General features: G+C 38.7%; 1 non-coding gene across 1 annotated transcript; it reads right to left on the bottom strand.

The window, feature by feature from the left end:
* Positions 1-12638: 12638 nt before the first annotated feature.
* On the bottom strand, positions 12639-12745 carry LOC122067582. The gene has a single exon (XR_006136778.1). It is a non-coding gene; the product is annotated as a small nucleolar RNA R71 (small nucleolar RNA).
* Between the last annotated feature and the right edge of the window lie 1942 nt (positions 12746-14687).

Below are 14687 nucleotides of genomic sequence, written 5' to 3' on the forward strand. Positions count from 1 at the left end.
TTTGATTCAATAATACCAACCAAATATTCATGCAAGGGAGTACTTTTACTCCAAAATTTTATTTTGCAAATACTAACCCAGTTTTACTACTCTTAAAATCTTTAAAAAATAGGACACATGTGATGCACCCAAGGTGATAACAACTGGTAACTTGTGGATTGTCCAGGTCATTGCATGGAAGGGAAGGATTATCTTACATGTTGGTATGGATCAGGTCAAGATGTTGGAAAATATTTAAACTCTTGAAGCCTTGGTGGCTAGTGTTTTGGACTTCATGTACTTACCCTATATACATAAGCGTACCATCACGCACATGCCCTAGAGACCATCAATGCAACTTACTGTGGAAGTCCCAATAGAATTGGGAATTTTCGGCCCTCACCGGCTGATAATCACTGGTGAGTAACCATCAGCCAATGAGCATCCACCGGTGGAAATACTATTAAAAATAGGTCATTTATCCGTGGGGCCGGTCCCCTCGCATCCGTGTACATTAGACCACCTCCAATAGCTAGTACAAATTACAAATAGGTGGATTAATGGGTTAGATCACCCGTGGTGGGCCCACTAGTGCCAATTAAAGGATTAACCCAATAATGGGAGAAACATATTTATTTCCCAAAGATGCGTTAGTAAACTTAAATTACTATATAAGGAGCTATGAGGTCATTTATTTCATAATCAGCATTTAAGGCAAGAGAAGAAGAAGGAGAGAAGAAAGAAAGGTGAGGAGTAGAGTTGGAGCAAAGGAAAGGGGAGCATCTCCACTCACCTACACCAAATCAAAGGTGAGTTCAATTCTCTCTCTCTCTACCTCTCGTGTCCTCTTGCTCTCTCTCTCTCTCTTACCCTAAATTTTCACTAAGCTAATTTGGGACAACCCTAACCAAAATTCCACAACCTACCTCCTTAACTTATAGATTAGTTGGGGGATTTTATGTAGAAGACCTAGTGTAGCTAGTTGAACTACTCACACTTGAGTATAGAGACCCAAGATGAGAAAACCCTTTCAAAACCCTAATCTAATTCCCCAAAATATAGTAACATAAACCCTAAATTGGGGAAAATGACCAAAATCCTAAAATCTATATAATTTAAGTGACTAATTACATCATTCCTAAGCTAGTTAGTGTGTGCATATGTTGCATACATGAAAACTAACTCTAGAATACTAACGCTAACATGTAAACCTACCTAAAATGGATAAACCAAGATGTGGGGATGTGATCACCACCACAGATGGAATTAGGGACATATGTAGGCACTCAAAAGGGCCTAAGTGGTATAGGGAGCAAATCTGGGTAGAGAAACCCATGATTTGGCACCATTGGTTGATGGTCATTTGTGGGTGAACACCAGCTAGTGAGCATCCACCGTTGGACCTTCTATAGATTTTTGACCCCTTGGATTCATCAGTCGATCTACCCACTGGTGGATCATGTCTAGTTGGCGATCATCCACCAATGAGCTGTCTGAAACCCTATTTAGACCATCTTTTTGGATGGTTAGTTGACCCATAGGAAGACCTCTTCCAAAGATTATCTTTAACCTAAAACCCCCTTGTTTTCAATGACTAGAACCATCAATTGGTGAGGCTACACAGCACGAAAGCACCGATAGTACATAGCTCGTAGAGACGAGAGGTGAGTGGGTGTTGTGATTTAATTTGAGGAATGTTTATTATTTCTGCATATGATCATGTGATAGTGCATTTTATAAAATGTTACCTTATTGTGAATTGAGGTGTGCATACAGTGAAATGTGAATGGTGTGTGTGGTTATTGTTATCATCAAGTGGAGTGTCATGTGGCCAATGGTGTTTTTGGTATTACATTCCCAACCATGAACACTTTACTAGTGTGATGTGATGTGCTTATATACAAGATTACATTGGGCTAAGATGACAACCCAGGTGCTACACTTGTTGCCAATAGGGGTGAGGTACTGACTAATCTCATGGGGTGGTATATTTGTTGATAATACCATATCCGTAGTATGACATATTGTACTCAGAGATGGAGGTAGCATGGGTGATTGATGAGTTTTTTGGGACCGTGACTGCCCCCAACATGGGTGACCGATGATTTTTTGGAACCATGGTTGTAGAGGGTTATTCATTAAGGGTTTACGGAGTGAACGATTGGTTTTTCGGAACCTATAGGCTCTTGAGTTGCAACTAGCATATATCACTAAGTGACCAATGGATTTTTCGAGGCCAGAGATCTCCCTACCATTTGGACCTAGTTTTGATGTTAGGTTTATGTCATAATAATCCATATCATATTTGCATTCATTTAATCTTGTTGATCTTTGTTGTTGCATCCATACTTGTTTGTAATTTCTTGCATGTCCACTCCACACTAGGATTGTGAAGCTCACCCCATGTGGATTATTTTTTTTTAGATGGTAGAACTGATGTTGATGCAAGATTGGATTTCAATGACGATTATGAGGCTTGTGTCTGCGAGACATGGGGATGCTGATGACATCACTTCTTTGATTTCAGTTTTTTATATTTATGTACTATTTAAATTGTGTAAGATGTATCTTATTAGGGTTATCCTTATCTCCCCAAAAAAATCTAGCTGCCTCTTCACTCACCCGATTGTGAAAGGATGTAGGCAACTTAAAATGAGCATATGCATAATTTGCCATCGATAGAGTGACTGATTTGAGCAAACTTCCTTACCCGTCTGGAGAGGTACTGTTGAGTTCATCCTTGAAGCCTCTTTGAGGTTCTACCAATGATGTCTTGAAAGAGATCTATCTGCCTTCGATACTACAAAATCTGCAGGTAGCCCCAAATATTTCTGAGGGTCATCTGTGTATGGAATTTTCAGAACTCTAGAAAACCATCGCTTTATCTGAGATGGCGTATTAGGGCTCAAACATATGGTGGACTTCTTTAGGTTAATTTCTTGACCACTTGCTTTGCAATAAATGTCAAGGCAGTCGTTCAAATAACATACCTCCTAGAGGCGTGCTTCAGAGAACAAAAGGCAATCATCTACAAAAGAAGGTGAGTAATAATTGGAGCCCTATTCTTCACCTTGATACCATGGATGAGGTTCTTTTGAATTTGAGCTAGAAGACTACTTAGGCCTCGAGAACAGATAAGAAACAAAGCTCGAGACAGTGGGTCACCTTGCCGGATAACCCTAGAGGGAGATATAGACCCTCCTTTGGCTCCATTGATCACGAACGTATATTTGACCTATCTCACACACGCCATGATTAGATTTGTGAATTTTGAGTTGAAACCCAACTGCAATAAAACCAGCTCTAGGAAATACTATTCCACCCTATTGTATGCACGCTTCATATCCAGCTTTTGAGCCCCATATATTTCGTTTTGCCTTTTTTCGCTTTTTGATGTAGTGAAAGACCTCATGTGCTGTAAAGACATTGTCAAATATCAATTCTTTAGGAATGAAGGCCGACTGAGCTGGAGAAATTATATGTGGAAGAATGGATTTCGACCTCGTTGCTAGAATCTTAGTGACCACTTTTGAAGCAACACTACATAAGCTAGTGGGACGAAATTGCTCAATGATTCTGGTTTCCCCACCACCTTTGGAATTAAGCACACAAGAGTATCATTATCATCTGGAAGGAACTAACCCAGGGAGAAAAAGTTAGTAACAAAGGTAAAGAGGTCTGGGTTGATTAAGTCTCAAAACCTCTGGAAAAATAGGGGAGGGAAACCGTCTGGGCCAGGGGCCTTTAAAGGACTCATAGAAAACAAAGCCTCCTCCATCTCTTCTAAACTTGGGCTCTGACATAAAAAATTATTATCCTCCTCCACCTCACCTGGTTGAATAGAGAAAAGTATTGTTTGGAAAGTATCTTCATCTATTCCCTCAGAACTGAAAAGAGGGTGATAATATGTTAAGATTTCTGAGTATACATCTTGCTCTGAAGAAGTCCAGACTCCATTGAATTTTCAACTTCAAAATTTTATTGTATTGTCTCCTTTGTATAATAGAAGCATGAAAAAAATTGGTATTTCGATCCCCACTTCGAAGCCAAGAAATTCTTGATTTCTGATGCCAAAATATCTCCTCCCTGGCCAAGGCCTCATCTAAATCTTTCAATAACAAATTTTCTCGATCCTAGGTCCCTGCTGGTGGTGGTAGAGCATGTAATTGCATAAGATCATCCTTTAATTCTTTAATCTTTGTTTGTAAATTTCCAAAAACATCTTTAGTCCACATACGCAGTGTATCCCTACAAAGAGATAATTTATTACGGAACATAGGAGAGGTGTTTATACCATGGCCAGTATTCCATGTAGTAGACACAACATGGGAGCAATCCTGATGACGTAACCACATAGCCTGAAATCTAAGAGGCCTTTTGCCCTTAGCGATGTGACCCTCAGTATCAACGATAATAGGAGCATGATCCGATCCTACTGCTCTGCGAACCAATACCAAGGCTTTCTCAAAAGTAGTCCTCCAAGAAAGATTAGAAAGAGCTCTATCTAATCTAATACGGATATTGCCCCCCTTGCCCCTCCCCCTCCCCCTCCCCCCCCCCTCACCCATTCTTTTATTGTTCCATGTAAATATAGGTCCCTGAGCACCCAAATCCATTAGATTACAAGTTTGAACCATATCTTGAAACTAAATAATATCTCTTGCACCACATTTATTAACCCCCCCCCCCCTTTCTTTTTCATGCCATGATAAGAAAGAATTTAAATTCTATCCCACACTTGTCGCCTTCGAGTTCGGACTGGATCACCATATACACTAAGTCATTAAAAAGAAAGTCGAAGATGTTGTCCAAACTTTACAATCAATAATTCTAGAGTCAGAACACAGAATCTCCATCTGCAAAGAATCACTCGCAGTACCAACAACATCAACCATAAATGAATTCAAATATTTCAATCTCCTCTAGACTTGTTTCATCTTTACAGAACCACTTTTTGTTTCCATCAAAAATAGAATATGAAGATGCTCAGATATGGAGAGGTTGGCAAGAGCTCGAATTGTCAAGAGGCTCCCCAAACCCTGGCAGTTTCAACTCAACATTTTCATGGTTGCCTGTGGGGCTAAATCTCCCTAGCCTCCACAGGGTCCTGAATTAAAAAAAATGGTCAATGTCCATCATAAAAATCGACTCAGGTGCCTTTAGTGCTTTCCTAGGTCTCTTCAACTAGGATTTATTTTGACCAGCCTCACTAATTTTCCTTTGACTAGAAGGGCTAAAATGGACGAGAGTTTGATGGGTGCTCGATGTACTTTCCTTTGGCAAGAACTCGTAGTCCCATATTAGTGTGATAATCAATCCACATAGATCAATCAAGGGCCCACATAGCCATTGCAGTTTGACAGCCCACCATTCGACCAACAGGGCAAATCATTAAATACTGAACCACAAAAAGAAAAAGGTTCAACCCCAACTCCCCAAGTCCAAAACATTGTTTGTATACAACTGGATTTTCTTTCTTTGGGTCCCTGTTTACGTACCTACCCAAACTACCAGCCTTGATCCACATTTATACAGTCTATTACTTAAGAAAAAGAAACCATTAGCAGATTGGGTAGGCTACCAAATGATCAATTTATAAAGAGAAAAACTATAAAAAAGATTTCCTTGCCTTAGAAGGATATAATTGAGTGTGATGGTGTACTGTTCACGTATGAAATCTTATTCGTGGATTTGAAATCTATTAAATGAAAAAAGAAAAAATAGATTCTAAATCCATGGACTAGAGATGTACGAAGTTGTTCTCGTACATAAACCTGATCCGGAATCAATATAATTAGGATCCGTGCAAGAGACCCCAAGAGGGTTGAAGAATTTAGAGCCTTTTTTTTTTTATGAAACCAATCAATTAAGAGATTCATTAATTATCATACACCCTTGTGCATTAACCTAACTATTTCAGATCACCATCATGAACTATGGTTTTATTAATCCGATTACAGAAAATGCCAAAGGTTAAACCTATTTCCAATCAACCCACTCTCAAGTTCTTACCAAACGTAGGACTTCAATTTTCTCTAGCATTCGATTTTGGTTTTTCCAAACAAGGCAAAAAGGCCAAACCAATCCAGCCATGGATAAACCCTGGAATTCAATGTATAGGACAACTACTCGGCCAGCTCCTAAACCAGTCAAACCATGTGTATAGAAAAAAACCAAATAAAATCTATGAACCATTCTTGTCGATTATTTTGCATCAGGTGGCAAGAAAGCCTCTTCTCTCTAAGCATGTACATGAAGGCCATCTTATCTTCTAGGTCATTCACAAAAATACTTAAAGTCACAGTCAAACATGGATCAAGTGTTGGATTATGTCTGTATTGGTGGTTTTAATGATCTTATAGTTAAAGTTTCAAAATATTTCTCATACCGGCATAGGTCATACGTGATTATAGAGACGTTTATAATGTATAAACACATTTGTATATGAATAGATACACCCATACGTGTAAAAGTATGTCATCTATATATCTATAGGTGGTCTGAAAATTTGATAAGGCATTAATAACAAAACCAGAGAGTGCTACTGTTGTTATAAGTCACAACATTACGTTCTACACTAACAAAGAGTGCTTCTATTCTTCATAGCATTTGTATTATGTTCTTTTGAGTCTCTGTATTGATGTATTCTAAGCGTCTGAGTAATGAGTATACCCTTCGAACTTCCCCATGTGTAACCATATTTAGAGGTGCATCTTATGTGATTAAGAAGTTGCTTTATCTTGGAGATATAAACGCATGGTCAACCCGGTTTGCATGTATTATGGCATTTAAAAATCACAATGGGATCAGCCTCGCATCGATTCAACCAAAATACACCGAACCCTAGAAATTCAATACGAATTGGCCTATTCCAATCAACCGGAATTGGAATCAATATTGGGATCAACCAATTTCAATCCAAATTTTCGATTCTAATTCTTGTTGGATTTTTCGTGTCAAAGTTGCAAAATATTTCACTTGCCGCAGCAGCGTGGGTGTGACTGTGTGAGTGTGTCTACACCTATATACAGGTGTGCAGACATATTCATGTGTATAGGGAAACTTGTACATGTACAAAGACATTTGTACACATACAAGCACATTTGTTTATGTACAAATACACCCATACTTGAAAGGATATGTTGTCTATATATTCTATAGACGGTTTGAAAATTTGAAAAGGGTATTAACATGTGATTTTGTTCTTCCTAACTCTATGTTCTATTCTTCCAAGTCTTTGTGTATCCAGTATTTTGAATGTGAGTAATGAATATAACCTTCGGACTTCCCTGTGTATCACATATTGGAGTGCACCTTATGTGATTGAGAGTAGTTTTGTCTTAAAGGTATAAACGCATTAATCAACCCGGTTGCACAATTAGGGGTATTTTAAAACATAAATAGATACTATCATTCTGATACAACTCAACAATGTTGGGCAAAACTGATTTTTTTTTCTTACTCACAAACAACAAGCTATTTATAGGCATAATACAAAGCTAGAACTTTGACACGTGTCTTGGGCACGTGACTACCTTTTACAAATATCAAGAAGATAAGAGCAACGCACTGACACACATTACAACTTTCACAAATATCAAAAAGATCAACACACCGACACTTGCACACAGTGTAACACAACCACACTGGCTGTGTACATACATACATTTATACATTAGAGGCATCAGAACTATCAGCACTGCTGGTTGGATACGCAATGGCTGTATCGATTAACCAATCATTGTAGGCTTCTAGCAGTTGTTCGATGTAGGGGTCAGGCAGTCTACCTATTTGATGAAGTTCCCATGTCGTATCCATTCGAAGAAAGAGGGGGACTGGAACTTGGCTTGGAGAGACATTATTTGCAGAACACATAGTGTGTAAAAAGAATCTCCATTCATTTCTGTGCTGAATTCGAGTGGTAAAAAGATCATAAGGTCTGAGGTTTAACATATGAAAATCAGGAGAGTAATGGATGTAATGGCAGGGTTAGAGATTTTCAAAGGTTTGGTGAATGAGAGGAGGTCGATGGAAAAGGATTATAATGTGGCGTTGGTTTGGGTGTTCTTCTGTGATCTCTGGGAGATGAGAAGAGAAGAGATCAAACAAGTGGTTTATGAGAGCAAAAAGCTATAGGAAGGTAAGGATTGTGAGATTGGGCCATGGAACACCTCGATTGGGAAACATCCTACAGGAGGTAAACCAATTGATTGTGGTAAGGGGAAGGCTTAGGGCAATGGTGTAGGCTGAACAGAGGTGCCAGAAGATACATTTGTAGATAAGAAGAAAATCCTGAAGTTCTTGTAGGGTAGTAAAGGTGAACAGGGTAAGAAAAGGATAGTCTAGGTGAAAATAACTTCCAGGTAAAGATAATCCTTCTCGTCGAAGAGCAACTTCGAGGAGTTGGATTGATGTGGTTTTACTGTAAGAAATAACCTTTCGCAAGGTTAGATCTTGTAGTATTTCATGTGGGAGGCTTGGTGGAAGATAGCAACAAAGGTTATGGCCAGATGGTGGAGGTTGGGAGGAAGAGGAGGCTCCTGGGGTTATAGGGAAGAGTAGAGGTATGATTGAAAAGGTTGAGGTAGGCTGGGAGAGAAAATCTGCCAAAATATTATCTTTTCTTTTGATGTGTTTTACTTGAAATGACCATTGAGAGAACCACTGTGCCCAGTGAAGGAGTTGTGCATGGGGAAGAACCTTTTGCCGGAATTCAAGCATTCCGGGGAAGCTTGACATATCTAATTCAACAAGGAACTTGTGACCAATGAGATGAAATTGGAATTTTTCAATTCCTCATCTGACTGCTAGTATCTCTTTGAAGGTTGAGTGATAGTGAGCTTCTGAGGGCTTGAAAGATCCACTTTTGTAGCCACAAATAGTTCTCAGTTTTGTTGTCTTGTTTTCTTCAAGGAGAACTGCACCCCAGTGAGTATCACTTGCATCTGTTTGCAAGATTCTTTTACCATCAGAGGGAATTTGGAGTGTAGGAAGATTTGCTGAAAGCTTCTTCAATTCTTGGATAGCAGTAATATGAGCTGAAGACCATGGAGCTTTCTTTCTCAAAAGTTGGTGAAGCAGGGAGGTATGCTTGATCAGTTGAGGAAGAAATTCTATCATATAGTTCACAATTCCAAGAAATATCAGAACTTGATTCTTTGTTAGAGGACCATTAGAAAACTGCTGAAGAGATGTGGCAATATGAGGTTGAAGTTCATATCTTCCTTTGGAAATAGTTACTCCGAGAAAATCAATGGAAGATACACCAATGTGCATCTTTTTTGGAGAGAGCATAAGACCATATTCTTGAACAATTGTATAAAACTGCTGAAGAAGTTGAATATGTTCCGCCTCATCTTTTGAGAAGAGAAGAATGTCATCAATGTAAATGAGGGCATGGGCTTGAATTGGAGCAAATATTTTCATCATAGCTCTTTGGAAGATTGATGGAGCTATTTTCAAGCCGAAAGGCAGTACTGTCCATTGTAGATGGTATCCAGGAACACAAAATATTGTTTTTGGTCTATTCTCTGGAACTATTCTAAGCTGCCAAAATCCTGCTTTGAGATCAAACTTGGAGAAGATATTTGCATGAGCTAGTTGGAGAAGTAAAGCCGGACGAGTTGGTAATGGGAACTTGTCATCAGCCAAGAAGAAATTTAAGGGCTGATAATTAATCACCATTCTCATTTTTCCATGAATCAATTCTGTCCGTTTGTTAACATAAAATGCTTGACATGCCCATGGGGAGAGGGTTGGTTCCAAAAGACCTTGAGACTACAGTTGTTGGATTTCTTGAACTGCCAAGGAGAGATGTTTTGGATTCATGCCGGGATGGCTGGCCTTTGTTGGATTAACATCTTCATTTTTCTTGAAGGGCAAAGTAATGAAGAAGTCAGAGTTCTACCAAAGAGGATGTGAACTGATGAGTACATTTATGTGTGAAATCTAGGGTAGTAAAACATGCATTTTACATATTTAGAATGGAGCTACCTTGGGTTTTACTCTCTTTTTGCAGGTTTTATATTTTCAAGGCCTTAAGGACTATCGGGCGCTATATCTTCAATTTTACACGTAAAGAGGTCCTATTTCTTTTCATGGTTGCGAAGAGGACGAAATTCTGAGCAAGATGGACGTGTTCAATTAAAAGTACACATTCGTTTGGTCACCCGTACAAATGATTATTCTTTTTCGGGTCAAAAAAAGAATAATGGATCAGAACTGAACCGAGATGCAGAACCAGCCCGTTTGCAATTGTCCCAGAGGTACAAGGAATACTCCAAATGCCAATAAGGATCGATGGACCACATCTTTAAGTGATTAAAGATTTGTTTTTGGTAACAACAACTACCTAGCTTAGTTGGTGAGCTATGGTGTACAAAATTCCCTTGCTCACCAAGAGGTCTCAAGTTCGAATCTCATGGTTGTTTTTTTTAGAGAATTTGTTGAAGATTTCCTGCTTTTCACTCGCACTAAGGGCATGGAGGGGATTTCCACATCAAATTAGAAGCAAGCAAAATCGTGGAAGCAAGAAGAGAAGAAAAAAAAAAGGAAAGAAAAAAAGGGAGAACCAAAGATTGTCCAAATCTTCTCTCTCCTCCACATCATCACCAAAGATTGTCCAAATCACACAAAGGAAGAAAAAAAAATCGTCCCTAGGAGAGAGAAAAAAAGAAGAAAAATAAATTAGAAAAAAAAAGGAAAGAAAATAAGCAAAAAATTATAGGAAATTTCTCAAAATTTATTTCTCTCTTCTCTCTCCTCCATCTTAGCACTTTTGGACTCAAAAGATCTCACAATCAATTGTGGGTTTCTCTCTTTTAGGAAAGAGAAAATTGTTACCCTACCTCTCCATTCCCTATAAATACAACTCATGTAAGAGGAGGAGACACAATTCATTCTTCTTCTAGTTTTCTTTAGTTGCTCTCTCTCTTCCTCTTTCTCTCTTTAGTTTTAGTTCTTCTCTATTTTTGCTTTAATCACTTTTGTAATAGTTTTTTTTTATGTCAATTAATGCAAGCACTCTTTTATTTTTATTCATTTCTTTTTATGTTTATGATTTATGCAATTGAGTTGTAATTTTTTAAGTTATAGTTCTAGGCTTAGATCTAGGTGACAAGATCACGAGCCGTGGAGCAATTTTTTTTTCAAGTTCAAGCATTGATTCAAGTAAGTAGGCTCCTTCAGTAGTCTTCTCTCCCCCCTCTCATTCCCTCTTCTGACTACCCTTTCTTTCTTAATTTAGGATTTTTATTTTCAGTCGTTACATTATTGTTATCCCTTTCCCCCAAGGTTCATGGCTAGTGTATGTGTTGGCTTTGCCCCTCCTAGCCATAGAACAATCAATTTATTGTTTTTATTTTAATTGTCTCCCTTTCCCTAAAGCCAAGTAGAGTAACCCTTGTAAGAGTGACTCTCTGGTCAAGTAGGGAAGCTCATATTATGATGCATCCCTCGGGCTAAGTAGAGAAACCTACTTGTGAGTCGCTCTCTAGCTTTATCCCCTTTCTTTTGCTTTGTTTTTATTTCAGCATTTTTTTTCCCTTTATTATTATTTTTTTTTAATTGCGTGGGTTGTTTATTTTTAGTTATTTATTTATTTAATTTTAATTACGTGGCTCGCGTCTTTAAATTCTTAGATGACGAATGGTTAGGACGTTATTTTAGATACATATATTTAGGACGGTAATTAGAATTAGATCACAATCATTAATCGGTTCACTTTCGCATTATTAAAAGAAATAAAAAAATAAAGTGGCTGTTCTCCCTATGTTCGACCCATAGCTACACTGATCCGTACGTTTGCGGTTACATTTAAAATCTCAAACAAGTTTTTGGCACCATTGCCGGGGAGACAGTTCCATGTTATTTTTCACTTTCTTTTGGTAAATCAGAGTGCTTTGTTTGATTTGTTTTGTTTTTGTTTTTCTTTTATTGAATTCCTGAGAAGAACAACTTGCAATAATAGTTGTATCGGCGGAGGTCCCCATGCCTCACAGTATGATAAAGACAGGTTTCGCCCTGTAGCAGTACCTCAGGAATTGACCTGAGCAACCCCGGATACCTGTAGGTAAGCTCCCAGAAAGCAAAAAAAATCAAAAAAATCATAAAAAAAAAGTTTTTCTATCCATTCTTTTGTGCTTGTCTTACTCTAGTTGTGGGTAGTTTTCTGTTGCATGAGTGTAAGGTGGGTACGTAATACTAAGAATCGGTTAGAAAGAAGAGATCCAACAAGTAGTGACCCTATACGTTTGCACTCTTTAAAACCCTTCAATATGGGAGGCCAACAGCAAAATCCTTCACCTAAATCTCTGAAAGATAGGTTCTACCCTGCTAAAACAGCCCAACCTTCCTGCATAGTTCTACCACAAGCCCAGGACAATAATTTTGAACTCAAATCTCAATACATCACTATGTTGCCCCACTTCTATGGGTTGACCTCTGAGGATGCATACCTATTTCTAAGGGAATTTGAAGAGGTATGTGTTCTAAGTAAGATCCAACAGCTTTCTGGTGATGCTGTTAAGCTTAAGTTTATCACTGCATTGAAAGACAAAGCTAAGAAGTGGTTGTATGGGTTACTCACAAATTCCATAACCTCATGGGAACAGTTCACAGTTGTCTTCCTTAAGAAGTTTTTCCCAACTCACAAGACCAATAAGCTTAGAAGTGATATCCTTCAATTTAGGCAAAAGCCTAGTGAGTCATTTTCCAAACTTATGGAGAGATTCAAGGATCTACTCCAAGAATGCCCTCACCATGGCCTAGACCTATGGCATTTATGTCAAATAATTTATGAGGGTATTGATTACCCAACTAAACAAATGATAGAGTCTATGTGTCCTGAGGGATTCACATCCTTTACAGATGAAGGAAAGGCATGGGAATTCTTACTTGACTTAGCTGACAAAACCCGTGAGTGGGAATCAACCCAAGAGAGTGAAAGAACCATAGGAGGAAAATGATATTTTGTGGATGGGATAGTAGCCAAGGAAGCACATTTGGATAGCCTAATCAAGAGGATTGAGGCTATTGTTCCTAGAGAGCCATCATCAGTCAATTTGGTTAAGATTTGTGCTTGGTGCCAGTCCCCTGGACATGTCATAGAAGAATGCCCTAACACCTCTGGGGGCACTTCTAATGATAGTGTTAATGCCTTATACCAGAATAATCCATATAGTAACACATACAATCCAGGATGGAGAAATCACCCAAATTTCTCTTGGAATCAAGGCAACCAAGCAGGACCTTCCAATTTCTATAATCAAGGTCAACCTGGACCCCAAAGGCCTCCCTTTGCACAACAATCTTTTTCTCAAAATACTTTTCCTAGGTCAAATGTAGGACCTCAGGCGAGTTTTCCTAGGGCCCCTCTTCTATCATCTTATCAGCAAACCCCTGGGTTTACCAACACTGGAGAGGCAAGTAGAATAAGTGACTTGGAAAAAAATATGGCCCTCCTCATGACAAGCCATCAAAATCTTACGAGAGAACTTACCCAAGTTGTCTCAATTATGCGTGAGAGGGAGAAGGGAACTTTACCCAGTCAACCAGAGCCTAACCCTAGGCATCATCAGCCTGTTAGTTCACAAGGACCAACTAATGCACCACTGAATATAGTACAAGGTCAGACTCAACAAGGGCCCTCTAACCAATGTAATGTTGTTTATGCACTTAGGAGTGGTAGAGAGTACCTACAGAGCATTCCTAAATCTTCCCCATCTATTACTCCTGTTAACTCTTCTTCAGTTGAGGACACAAGTGTGCCTCTTGTTCCAGGTTCGTCTGATGAACCTAAAGATTTTTTTGAAACTAAAGATGATTTGGTTGAGAAAACCAAAAATGATTCTTCTGAACAGGGGCAAATCCCTAACAGTCCTTATGTTCATCCTATCATATTTCCTAATCGCTTGGTACACAAAAAGAAGACTGCTTCCATGGATAAAATTTTAGAAGTCTTCAAAAAGGTAGAAGTGAACATCCCTCTTTTGGATGCCATATCCCAAATCCCCCCTATGCAAAGGTACGGAAAGATTTGTGTACTCACAAACGTATCACTAGTGTGCCCAAAAAGGCGTTCTTGGCAGGTAACATTAGTTCCATAATTACTCAGCCTATAGTAGCCAAATATAAGGATCCAGGGAGCCCTACCATATCTTGTGTCATAGGCAACACCTATGTTGAGCATGCTTTACTTGACCTTGGCGCAAGTGTGAATCTTTTACCTTACCATGTGTACAAGCAACTAGGATTGGGAGAATTGAAAGCCACTGGAACTACTCTTCAGTTGGCAGATAGATCTGTTAAGATTCCTAAAGGGATGGTTGAGGATGTCTTACTAAAGGTGGGGAAATTTATTTTCCCTGTTGATTTCATTGTGTTAGATACTAAGCCCTTCTCAACCAAGGATGAGATCCCAATAATTCTAGGAAGACCATTCTTGGCTACCAGTAATGCAGTAATCAATTGCCGGAATGGTTTCCTAAGATTATCTTTTGGTAACCAAACTGTTGAGTTTAACATGTTTAGGATTGGCAAGCAACCACATATGGAAGAAGAGATCAATATGCTTGAGGATTTTTTGGATTTTTCTGATGATTTAGTTACCAACTTTGATAGTGATTTTGATTCAGAATTCCAAGAGTGTATGGATTAGTTGGATAATGATAGTGAAAATTTCTTTTCTGAAGTCTTGAGTCTTCACACAC

This window comes from Macadamia integrifolia, unplaced genomic scaffold (genome assembly GCF_013358625.1).
Source record: "Macadamia integrifolia cultivar HAES 741 unplaced genomic scaffold, SCU_Mint_v3 scaffold2986, whole genome shotgun sequence".
In the NCBI taxonomy this organism is placed as follows: Eukaryota; Viridiplantae; Streptophyta; class Magnoliopsida; order Proteales; family Proteaceae; genus Macadamia; species Macadamia integrifolia.